We start from the raw sequence: 13,585 nt of genomic DNA on the forward strand, positions 1-13,585 counted from the left end.
TGTCTGGGTGCTGTAATGTTGTGTGTAGCTGTCTGGGTGCTGTAATGCTGTGTGTAGCTGTCTGGGTGCTGCGTGTAGCTGTCTGGGTGCTGTAATGTTGTGTGTAGCTGTCTGGGTGCTGTGTGTAGCTGTCTGGGTGCTGCGTGTAGCTGTCTGGGTGCTGCGTGTAGCTGTCTGGGTGCTGCGTGTAGCTGTCTGGGTGCTGCGTGTAGCTGTCTGGGTGCTGTGTTGGTGTCAGTGCTGGTCCCTCAGTTATGTGACAGCTTTGACCTGAGGTGAAGTCCTCCTGGTCACTATGACATAGCACTTCACACTGAAGTCCGAAGCTCCTTGTGGAAGGGCATGTCCATTGCTGCAGGTGTGAGGAGGGTGTAACCTCTGCCTGTAGGTTCTGTCTCATGTTCAGGGGGTGGTGTCCTCTAGCCTTTCCCCGTCACAACTCTCTCTGCTGAGACATAAGAAGAGTCCTATCCACAGAGCAGGGACTGATGCTTCTACTGGAGCCACAGGTAACACAAGGGAGGATGGTGGGGGGGGGGGGAACAGAAAGATCCTGTAATTCCACTACAAAGTGATGCTGTATATCTGGAGAGCGGTGATGTCACCTCCTGTATAATATAACTGATATCTGGAGAGTGGTGATGTCACCTCTTGTATAATATAACTGATATCTGGAGAGCGGTGATGTCACCTCCTGTATAATATAACTGATATCTGGAGAGCGGTGATGTCACCTCCTGTATAATATAACTGATATCTGGAGAGCAGTGATGTCACTTCTTGTATAATATAACTGATATCTGGAGAGCGGTGATGTCACCTCTTGTATAATATAACTGATATCCGGAGAGTGGTGATGTCACCTCCTGTATAATATAACTGATATCCGGAGAGTGCTGATGTCACCTCCTGTATAATATAACTGATATCTGGAGAGCGGTGATGTCACCTCCTGTATAATATAACTGATATCTGGAGAGCGGTGATGTCACCTTCTGTATAATATAACTGATATCTGCAGAGCAGTGATGTCACCTCCTGTATAATATAACTGATATCTGGAGAGCGGTGATGTCACCTCCTGTATAATATAACTGATATCTGGAGAGCGGTGATGTCACCTTCTGTATAATATAACTGATATCCGGAGAGTGGTGATGTCACCTCCTGTATAATATAACTGATATCCGGAGAGTGCTGATGTCACCTCCTGTATAATATAACTGATATCTGGAGAGCGGTGATGTCACCTCCTGTATAATATAACTGATATCTGGAGAGCGGTGATGTCACCTTCTGTATAATATAACTGATATCCGGAGAGTGGTGATGTCACCTCCTGTATAATATAACTGATATCCGGAGAGTGGTGATGTCACCTCCTGTATAATATAACTGATATCTGGAGAGCGGTGATGTCACCTTCTGTATAATATAACTGATATCCGGAGAGTGGTGATGTCACCTCCTGTATAATATAACTGATATCCGGAGAGTGGTGATGTCACCTCCTGTATAATATAACTGATATCTGGAGAGCGGTGATGTCACCTCCTGTATAATATAACTGATATCCGGAGAGTGGTGATGTCACCTCCTGTATAATATAACTGATATCCGGAGAGTGCTGATGTCACCACCTGTATAATATAACTGATATCTGGAGAGCGGTGATGTCACCTTCTGTATAATATAACTGATATCCGGAGAGTGGTGATGTCACCTCCTGTATAATATAACTGATATCCGGAGAGCGGTGATGTCACCTCTTGTATAATATAACTGATATCCGGAGAGCGGTGATGTCACCTCCTGTATAATATAACTGATATCCGGAGAGAGGTGATGTCACCTCCTGTATAATATAACTGATATCTGGAGAGCGGTGATGTCACCTCTTGTATAATATAACTGATATCCGGAGAGCGGTGATGTCACCACCTGTATAATATAACTGATATCTGGAGAGCGGTGATGTCACCTTCTGTATGATATAACTGATATCTGGAGAGCGGTGATGTCACCTCCTGTATAATATAACTGATATCTGGAGAGCGGTGATGTCACCTCCTGTATAATATAACTGATATCTGGAGAGCGGTGATGTCACTTCTTGTATAATATAACTGATATCTGGAGAGCGGTGATGTCACCTCTTGTATAATATAACTGATATCTGGAGAGCGGTGATGTCACCTCCTGTATAATATAACTGATATCTGGAGAGCAGTGATGTCACCTCCTGTATAATATAACTGATATCTGGAGAGCGGTGATGTCACCTCCTGTATAAAATAACTGATATCTGGAGAGCGGTGATGTCACCTCTTGTATAATATAACTGATATCTGGAGAGCGGTGATGTCACTTCTTGTATAATATAACTGATATCTGGAGAGCGGTGATGTCACCTCCTGTATAATATAACTGATATCTAGAGAGCGGTGATGTCACCTCCCGTATAATATAACTGATATCTAGAGAGCGGTGATGTCACCTCTTGTATAATATAACTGATATCTGGAGAGCGGTGATGTCACTTCTTGTATAATATAACTGATATCTGGAGAGCGGTGATGTCACCTCCTGTATAATATAACTGATATCTGGAGAGCAGTGATGTCACCTCTTGTATAATATAACTGATATCTGGAGAGCGGTGATGTTACCTCCTGTATAATATAACTGATATCCGGAGAGCGGTGATGTCATCTCCTGTATAATATAACCGATATCTGGAGAGCGGTGATGTCACCTCTTGTATAAAATAACTGATATCCGGAGAGTGGTGATGTCACCTCCTGTATAATATAACCGATATCTGGAGAGCGGTGATGTCACCTCTTGTATAATATAACTGATATCTGGAGAGCGGTGATGTCACCTCCTGTATAATATAACTGATATCTGGAAAGCGGTGATGTCACCTTCTGTAGAGATAACTAATATCTGGAGGGCTGTGATGTCACCTCTTGTATAATATAACTGATATCTGGAGAGCGGTGATGTCACCTCCTGTATAATATAACTGATATCTGGAAAGCGGTGATGTCATCTCTTGTATAATATAACTGATATCTGGAGAGCGGTGATGTCACCTCCTGTATAATATAACTGATATTTGGAGAGCAATAATGTCCCCTTTTGTATAATATATCTGGAGAGCGGTGATGTCACCTCTTGTATTATATAACATATCGGGAGTGTGATGATGTTACCTCCTGTATAATATACCTGAACAGCGATGATGTCACCCCCGTATAATATGACTTGTATCTTGACACCTCCTATATGACATGTCTGCAGAGTGTTGATATCACCTCCAATACAAAATAACATATCTGGAGAGTGGTGATGTCACTGCTGTATAATATGACATCTCTGCAGGGCTGTGACATTACCTCCTCTATAATGTATCTAAAGAGCAGTGATGTCACCTCCTGTATAACGTAACATACAGTATTTACAGTAGTATGAGTAGTGATGTCATTTCCTGTATAAATTATACCTCAAAAGCAGTGATGTCACTGCTGTAAAATATATCTGATATCTGCAGAGTGGTGATGTCACCTCCTATATGACATGTCTGGAGAACAGGGATGTCACCTCCTGTATAATATAACTTATACCCGAAGAGAGGTGATGTCACCTCCTGTATAATATATCATTTTTTACCTGGAGAGCGGTGATGTCACCTCCTGTATAATATATGACTTTATACCTGGAGAGCGGTGATGTCACCTCCTGTATAATATATGACTTTATACCTGGAGAGCGGTGATGTCGCTTCCTATATAACATAACTGATATCTGGAGAGCAGTGATGTCACCTCCTGTATAATATAACATCTGGAGAGCAGTGATGTCACCTCCTGTATAATATAACATCTGGAGAGCAGTGATGTCACCCCCTGTATAATATAACATAACTGATATCTGGAGAGCGGTGATGTCACCTCCAGTATAATATAACATCTGGAGAGCAGTGATGTCACCTCCTATATAAAATAACTGATATCTGGAGAGCAGTGATGTCACCTGCTGTATAATATAACTGATATCTGGAGAGCAGTGATGTCACCTCCCATATAATATAACTATTATCTGGAGAGCAGTGATGTCACCTGCTGTATAATATAACATCTGGAGAGCAGTGATGTCACCTCCTATATAATATAACTATTATCTGGAGAGCAGTGATGTCACCTCCTATATAATATAACTAATATCTGGAGAGCAGTGATGTCACCTGCTGTATAATATAACATCTGGAGAGCAGTGATGTCACCCCCTGTATAATATAACTATTATCTGGAGAGCAGTGATGTCACCTCCTATATAATATAACTGATATCTGGAGAGCGGTGATGTCACCTCCTGTGTAATATAACTGATATCTGGAGAGCGGTGATGTCACCTCCTGTATAATATAACTGATATCTGGAGAGCGGTGATGTCACCTCCTGTATAATATAACTGATATCTGGAGAGCGGTGATGTCACCTCCTGTATAATATAACTATTATCTGGAGAGCAGTGATGTCACCTCCTATATAATATAACTAATATCTGGAGAGCAGTGATGTCACCTGCTGTATAATATAACATCTGGAGAGCAGTGATGTCACCCCCTGTATAATATAACTGATATCTTGAGAGCGGTGATGTCGCTTCCTGTATAATATAACTGATATCTGGAGAGCAGTGATGTCACCTGCTGTATAATATAACATCTGGAGAGCAGTGATGTCACCTCCTATATAATATAACTATTATCTGGAGAGCAGTGATGTCACCTGCTGTATAATATAACATCTGGAGAGCAGTGATGTCACCCCCTGTATAATATAACTGATATCTGGAGAGCGGTGATGTCGCTTCCTGTATAATATAACTGATATCTGGAGAGCAGTGATGTCACCTGCTGTATAATATAACATCTGGAGAGCGGTGATGTCACCCCCTGTATAATATAACTGATGTCTGGAGAGCGGTGATGTCACCTCCTGTATAATATAACTGATATCTGGAGAGCAGTGATGTCACCTGCTGTATAATATAACATCTGGAGAGCGGTGATGTCACCCCCTGTATAATATAACTGATATCTGGAGAGCGGTGATGTCACCTCCTGTATAATATAACTGATATCTGGAGAGCAGTGATGTCACCCCCTGTATAATATAACTGATATCTGGAGAGCGGTGATGTCACCTCCTGTATAATATAACTAATATCTGGAGAGCGGTGATGTCACCTCCTGTATAATATAACTAATATCTGGAGAGCAGTGATGTCACCTGCTGTATAATATAACATCTGGAGAGCAGTGATGTCACCTGCTGTATAATATAACTGATATCTGGAGAGCAGTGATGTCACCTCCTGTATAATATAACTGATATCTGGAGAGCAGTGATGTCACCTCCTGTATAATATAACTAATATCTGGAGAGTGGTGATGTCACCTCCTGTATAATATAACTGATATCTGGAGAGCGGTGATGTCGCTTCCTGTATAATATAACATCTGGAGAACAATGATGTCACCTCCTGTATAATATAACTCTTCTTGTACATACATGACCCTGGCTTAAAGGGGTCCTCTCACTTCAGCAAGTGGCATTTATCATGTAGACAAAGTTATTACCCGGCACTTCCTAATGTATTGTGATTCTCCATGTTGCCTCCTTTGCTGACTAGATAAATTTTTCCATCACATTATACACGGCTCGTTTCCATGGTTATGACCACCCTGTAATCCAGCAGCGGTGGCCGTGCTTGTACAACACAGGAGAAAGTGCCGGCCTTTCTGGTGGCCGGGATCGTGGGAGCGCACATAGTCCAGCACTTTGTTCTATTGTGTGCAAGCACGGCCACCGCTGCTGGATTACAGGGTGGTCGTAACCATGGAAACGAGCAGTGTATAATGTGATGGAAAAATTAATCTAGCCAGTAAAGGAGGTAATATGGAGAATCACAATACATTATTAAGTGCATCTACATGATAAAAACCTTTTGCTGAAGTGAGAGGACCCCTTTAACATCATATGATCCCTTATGTAATAGGGTATAAAGAAGAATCTCTCTACTGTAAGATTATAAGGTTATTACTGGCCATCTAAGGCTGTATTGTGTGATCCATGTGACCGCTTCGGGCAGAGGGAAGAACAGAGGCCATCTCTTCCTCATCAGATATGTTATTCTTCTCATAGACTGTGGTTGACGGTGAGGGGCGACTGTCTGCAGCTTCTCAGAGGAGTCCTCCACCTGCTGGGCCTGACCATGAGCCCCTCACATAGGCCCCTTTCATACGAGTGAGTATTTCGCGCCGGTGCGTGATGCGAACGCATTGCGCCCGCACGGAATCCGGACCCATTCATTTCAATGGGGCTGTATACAAGTGCGTTGGTTTTCACGCATCACTTGTGCGTTGCGTGAAAATCGCAGCATGTTCTATATTCTGCGATTTTCATGCAACGCTGGCCCCATAGAAGTGAATGTAGCTGCGTGAAAATCGCATCGCATCCGCCAGCAAGTGCGGATGCGATGCGTTTTTCACGGATGGTTGCTAAGAGATGTTGTTTGTATACATTCAGTTTTTTATCACACGCAAAACGCATCAAAACGCATTGTACACGCACAATAAACTGAACGCGATTGAAGACAAAACTGAATGACTTTGCCTGCAAAATCGTGCATTTTTCACTGAACACATTTGTAACGCATTTGCACCTAATCCGGAAACGCTCGTCTGCAAGGGGCTTAAATTACCTACAATTTACATGGACTTGGGAGGTTTGTACAAATGGTTTGCAGAGCAAGTCCACAACATTGGGCAAAATATGTGAATGTGACACAAACAAAAGCAGAGAAATGTAATATATGCATTTACCCCCTGAGAGCACATACTTTGTGCAGCCCCTATTGCTGCAGTCACAGATGCCCGTGTCTATAGCTCAGGACATCTAGACCTCGGGATCTGAGCCCGTTCTGGTAGATGTTGTGTCCAACAGTCTCTCGGGGTATGTCTCTATAGCTCAGGACATCTAGACCCCGGGATCTGTGCCCGTTCTGGTAGATGTTGTGTCCAGCAGCCTCTCGGGGTATGTCTCTATAGCTCAGGACATCTAGACCCCTGGATCTGCGCCTGTTCTGGTAGATGTTGTGTCCAGCAGCCTCTCGGGGTATGTCTCTATAGCTCAGGACATCTAGACCCCGGGATCTGCGCCCGTTCTGGTAGATGTTGTGTCCAGCAGTCTCTCAGGGTATGTCTCTATAGCTCAGTCCTTCTAGACCCCGGGATCTGCGCCCGTTCTGGTAGATGTTGTGTCCAGCAGCCTCTCGGGGTATGTCTCTATAGCTCAGGACATCTAGACCTCGGGATCTGAGCCCGTTCTGGTAGATGTTGTGTCCAACAGTCTCTCGGGGTATGTCTCTATAGCTCAGGACATCTAGACCCCGGGATCTGCACCCGTTCTGGTAGATGTTGTGTCCAGCAGTCTCTCAGGATATGTCTCTATAGCTCAGTCCTTCTAGACCCCAGGATCTGTGCCCGTTCTGGTAGATGTTGTGTCCAGCAGTCTCTCAGGGTATGTCGCTATAGCTCAGGACATCTAGACCCCTGGATCTGCGGCCATTCTGGTGGATGTTGTGTCCAGCAGTCTCTCAGGGTATGTCTCTATAGCTCAGGACATGTAGACCCCGGGATCTGTGCCCCTTCTTGTAGATGTTGTGTCCAGCAGTCTGTCAGGGATGTCTCTTTAGCTCAGGACATCTAGATTCTGAAATCTGCACCCGTTCTGGTAGATGTTGTGTCCAGCAGTCTCTCAGGGTATGTCTCTATAGCTCAGGACATCTAGATCCTGAATTCTGCACCTGTTCTGGTAGATGTTGTGTCCAGCAGTCTCTCGGGGTATGTCTCTATAGCTCAGGATATCTAGACCCCGGGATCTGCGCCCGTTCTGGTAGATGTTGTGTCCAGCAGTCTCTCAGGGTATGTCTCTATAGCTCAGGACATCTAGACCTCGGGATCTGCGCCCGTTCTGGTAGATGTTGTGTCCAGCAGTCTCTCGGGGTATGTCTCTATAGCTCAGGAAATCTAGACCCGGGATATGTGCCTGTTCCAGTATATGTTGTGTCCAGCAGTCTCTCGGGGTATGTCTCTATAGCTCAGGACATCTAGACCCGGGATATGTGCCTGTTCTGGTAGATGTTGTGTCCAGCAGTCTCTCGGGATATGTCTCTATAGCTCAGGACATCTAGACCCCGGGATCTGCACCCGTTCTGGTAGATGTTGTTTCCAGCAGTCTCTTGGGGTATGTCTCTATAGCTCAGGACATCTAGACCTCGGGATCTGCGCCCATTCTGGTAGATGTTGTGTCCAGCAGCCTCTCGGGGTATGTCTCTATAGCTCAGGACATCTAGACCCGGGATCTGAGCCTGTTCTAGTAGATGTTGTGTCCAGCAGTCTCTTAGGGTATGTCTCTATAGCTCAGGACATCTAGACCTCGGGATCTGCGCCCGTTCTGGTAGATGTTGTGTCCAGCAGTCTCTTAGGGTATGTCTCTATAGCTCAGGACATCTAGACCTCGGGATCTGCGCCCGTTCTGGTAGATGTTGTGTCCAGCAGTCTCTCAGGGTATGTCTCTATAGCTCAGAACATCTAGACCTCGGGATCTGCGCCCGTTCTGGTAGATGTTGTGTCCAGCAGTCTCTCGGGGTATGTCTCTATAGCTCAGGACATCTAGACCCCGGGATCTGCGCCCGTTCTGGTAGATGTTGTGTCCAGCAGTCTCTTGGGGTATGTCTCTATAGCTCAGGACATCTAGACCCCGGGATCTGTGCCCGTTCTGGTAGATGTTGTGTCCAGCAGTCTCTCGGGGTATGTCTCTATAGCTCAGGACATCTAGACCCCAGGATCTGTGCCCGTTCTGGTAGATGTTGTGTCCAGCAGTCTCTCAGGGTATGTCTCTATAGCTCAGGACATCTAGACCTCGGGATCTGCGCCCGTTCTGGTAGATGTTGTGTCCAGCAGTCTCTCAGGGTATGTCTCTATAGCTCAGGACATCTAGACCTCGGGATCTGCGCCCATTCTGGTAGATGTTGTGTCCAGCAGTCTCTCGGGGTATGTCTCTATAGCTCAGGACATCTAGACCCGGGATATGTGCCTGTTCTGGTAGATGTTGTGTCCAGCAGTCTCTCGGGGTATGTCTCTATAGCTCAGGACATCTAGACCCGGGATATGTGCCTGTTCTGGTAGATGTTGTGTCCAGCAGTCTCTCGGGGTATGTCTCTATAGCTCAGGACATCTAGACCCCGGGATCTGCACCCGTTCTGGTAGATGTTGTGTCCAGCAGTCTCTCGGGGTATGTCTCTATAGCTCCGGACATCTAGACCTCGGGATCTGCGCCCATTCTGGTATATGTTGTGTCCAGCAGCCTCTCGGGGTATGTCTCTATAGCTCAGGACATCTAGACCCGGGATCTGAGCCTGTTCTAGTAGATGTTGTGTCCAGCAGTCTCTTAGGGTATGTCTCTATAGCTCAGGACATCTAGACCCCGGGATCTGCACCCGTTCTGGTAGATGTTGTGTCCAGCAGTCTCTCGGGGTATGTATCTATAGCTCAGGACATCTAGACCTCGGGATCTGCGCCCGTTCTGGTAGATGTTGTGTCCAGCAGTCTCTCAGGGTATTTCTCTATAGTTTAGAACATCTAGACCTCGGGATCTGCGGCCGTTCTGGTAGATGTTGTGTCCAGCAGTCTCTCGGGGTATGTCTCTATAGCTCAGGACATCTAGACCCGGGATATGTGCCTGTTCTGGTAGATGTTGTGTCCAGCAGTCTCTCGGGGTATGTCTCTATAGCTCAGGACATCTAGACCCGGGATATGTGCCTGTTCTGGTAGATGTTGTGTCCAGCAGTCTCTCGGGGTATGTCTCTATAGCTCAGGACATCTAGACCCCGGAATCTGCACCCGTTCTGGTAGATGTTGTGTCCAGCAGTCTCTCGGGGTATGTCTCTATATCTCAGGACATCTAAACCTCGGGATCTGCGCCCATTCTGGTAGATGTTGTGTCCAGCAGTCTCTCGGAATATGTCTCTATAGCTCAGGACATCTAGACCCGGGATCTGCGCCTGTTCTAGTTGATGTTGTGTCCAGCAGTCTCTGAGGGGATGTCTCTATAGCTCAGGACATCTAGACCCCGGGATCTGCACCCGTTCTGGTAGATGTTGTGTCCAGCAGTCTCTCGGGGTATGTCTCTATAGCTCAGGACATCTAGACCCAGGATCTGCGCCTGTTTTGGTAGATGTTGTGTCCAGCAGTCTCTTGGGGATGTCTCTATAGCTCAGGACATCTAGACCCCGGGATCTGTGCCCGTTCTGGTAGATGTTGTGTCCAGCAGTCTCTCGGGGTATGTCTCTATAGCTCAGGACATCTAGACCCCAGGATCTGTGCCCGTTCTGGTAGATGTTGTGTCCAGCAGTCTCTCAGGGTATGTCTCTATAGCTCAGGACATCTAGACCTCGGGATCTGCGCCCGTTCTGGTAGATGTTGTGTCCAGCAGTCTCTTGGGGTATGTCTCTATAGCTCAGGACATCTAGACCCCGGGATCTGTGCCCGTTCTGGTAGATGTTGTGTCCAGCAGTCTCTCAGGGTATGTCTCTATAGCTCAGGACATCTAGACCCCAGGATCTGTGCCCGTTCTGGTAGATGTTGTGTCCAGCAGTCTCTCAGGGTATGTCTCTATAGCTCAGGACATCTAGACCTCGGGATCTGCGCCCGTTCTGGTAGATGTTGTGTCCAGCAGTCTCTCGGGGTATGTCTCTATAGCTCAGGACATCTAGACCCGGGATATGTGCCTGTTCTAGTAGATGTTGTGTCCAGCAGTCTCTCGGGGTATGTCTCTATAGCTCAGGACATCTAGACCCCGGGATCTGCACCCGTTCTGGTAGATGTTGTGTCCAGCAGTCTCTCGGGGTATGTCTCTATAGCTCAGGACATCTAGACCTCGGGATCTGCGCCCATTCTGGTAGATGTTGTGTCCAGCAGCCTCTCGGGGTATGTCTCTATAGCTCAGGACATCTAGACCCGGGATCTGAGCCTGTTCTAGTAGATGTTGTGTCCAGCAGTCTCTTAGGGTATGTCTCTATAGCTCAGGACATCTAGACCCCGGGATCTGCACCCGTTCTGGTAGATGTTGTGTCCAGCAGTCTCTCGGGGTATGTCTCTATAGCTCAGGACATCTAGACCTCGGGATCTGCGCCCGTTCTGGTAGATGTTGTGTCCAGCAGTCTCTCAGGGTATGTCTCTATAGCTCAGAACATCTAGACCTTGGGATCTGCGCCCGTTCTGGTAGATGTTGTGTCCAGCAGTCTCTCGGGGTATGTCTCTATAGCTCAGGACATCTAGACCCGGGATATGTGCCTGTTCTGGTAGATGTTGTGTCCAGCAGTCTCTCGGGGTATGTCTCTATAGCTCAGGACATCTAGACCCGGGATATGCGCCTGTTCTGGTAGATGTTGTGTCCAGCAGTCTCTCGGGGTATGTCTCTATAGCTCAGGACATCTAGACCCCGGGATCTGCACCCGTTCTGGTAGATGTTGTGTCCAGCAGTCTCTCGGGGTATGTCTCTATATCTCAGGACATCTAAACCTCGGGATCTGCGCCCATTCTGGTAGATGTTGTGTCCAGCAGTCTCTTGGGGATGTCTCTATAGCTCAGGACATCTAGACCCCGGGATCTGTGCCCGTTCTGGTAGATGTTGTGTCCAGCAGTCTCTCGGGGTATGTCTCTATAGCTCAGGACATCTAGACCCCAGGATCTGTGCCCGTTCTGGTAGATGTTGTGTCCAGCAGTCTCTCAGGGTATGTCTCTATAGCTCAGGACATCTAGACCTCGGGATCTGCGCCCGTTCTGGTAGATGTTGTGTCCAGCAGTCTCTTGGGGTATGTCTCTATAGCTCAGGACATCTAGACCCCGGGATCTGTGCCCGTTCTGGTAGATGTTGTGTCCAGCAGTCTCTCAGGGTATGTCTCTATAGCTCAGGACATCTAGACCCCAGGATCTGTGCCCGTTCTGGTAGATGTTGTGTCCAGCAGTCTCTCGGGGTATGTCTCTATAGCTCAGGACATCTAGACCTCGGGATCTGCGCCCGTTCTGGTAGATGTTGTGTCCAGCAGTCTCTCGGGGTATGTCTCTATAGCTCAGGACATCTAGACCCGGGATATGTGCCTGTTCTAGTAGATGTTGTGTCCAGCAGTCTCTCGGGGTATGTCTCTATAGCTCAGGACATCTAGACCCCGGGATCTGCACCCGTTCTGGTAGATGTTGTGTCCAGCAGTCTCTCGGGGTATGTCTCTATAGCTCAGGACATCTAGACCTCGGGATCTGCGCCCATTCTGGTAGATGTTGTGTCCAGCAGCCTCTCGGGGTATGTCTCTATAGCTCAGGACATCTAGACCCGGGATCTGAGCCTGTTCTAGTAGATGTTGTGTCCAGCAGTCTCTTAGGGTATGTCTCTATAGCTCAGAACATCTAGACCCCGGGATCTGCACCCGTTCTGGTAGATGTTGTGTCCAGCAGTCTCTCGGGGTATGTCTCTATAGCTCAGGACATCTAGACCTCGGGATCTGCGCCCGTTCTGGTAGATGTTGTGTCCAGCAGTCTCTCAGGGTATGTCTCTATAGCTCAGAACATCTAGACCTTGGGATCTGCGCCCGTTCTGGTAGATGTTGTGTCCAGCAGTCTCTCGGGGTATGTCTCTATAGCTCAGGACATCTAGACCCGGGATATGTGCCTGTTCTGGTAGATGTTGTGTCCAGCAGTCTCTCGGGGTATGTCTCTATAGCTCAGGACATCTAGACCCGGGATATGCGCCTGTTCTGGTAGATGTTGTGTCCAGCAGTCTCTCGGGGTATGTCTCTATAGCTCAGGACATCTAGACCCCGGGATCTGCACCCGTTCTGGTAGATGTTGTGTCCAGCAGTCTCTCGGGGTATGTCTCTATATCTCAGGACATCTAAACCTCGGGATCTGCGCCCATTCTGGTAGATGTTGTGTCCAGCAGTCTCTCGGGGTATGTCTCTATAGCTCAGGACATCTAGACCTGGGATCTGCACCTGTTCTAGTAGATGTTGTGTCCAGCAGTCTCTGAGGGGATGTCTCTATAGCTCAGGACATCTAGACCCCGGGATCTGCACCCGTTCTGGTAGATGTTGTGTCCAGCAGTCTCTCGGGGTATGTCTCTATAGCTCAGGACATCTAGACCCAGGATCTGCGCCTGTTCTGGTAGATGTTGTGTCCAGCAGTCTCTTGGGGATGTCTCTATAGCTCAGGACATCTAGACCCCGGGATGTGCGCCCGTTCTGGTAGATGTTGTGTCCAGCAGTCTCTTGGGGTATGTCTCTATAGCTCAGGACATCTAGACCCCGGGATCTGTGCCCGTTCTGGTAGATGTTGTGTCCAGCAGTCTCTCAGGGTATGTCTCTATAGCTCAGGACATCTAGACCCCAGGATCTGTGCCCGTTCTGGTAGATGTTGTGTCCAGCAGTCTCTCAGGGTATGTCTCTATAGCTCAGGACA

At 47.3% G+C, this 13,585-nt stretch overlaps 1 protein-coding gene across 1 annotated transcript in view; it reads left to right on the forward strand.

Annotated features, from left to right (window-relative positions):
• Positions 1-400: 400 nt before the first annotated feature.
• The window catches only part of LOC121001778 (solute carrier family 52, riboflavin transporter, member 3-B-like), a 63,715-nt gene continuing 50,530 nt past the window's right edge, over positions 401-13,585 (forward strand). The window contains exon 1 of the mRNA XM_040432992.1: positions 401-509. The gene's annotated coding sequence lies outside the window, so the exon portion shown is untranslated. The remainder of the gene's footprint in view (positions 510-13,585) is intronic.

The sequence above is a fragment of the Bufo bufo genome, chromosome 5 (assembly GCF_905171765.1).
Source record: "Bufo bufo chromosome 5, aBufBuf1.1, whole genome shotgun sequence".
In the NCBI taxonomy this organism is placed as follows: domain Eukaryota; kingdom Metazoa; phylum Chordata; class Amphibia; order Anura; family Bufonidae; genus Bufo; species Bufo bufo.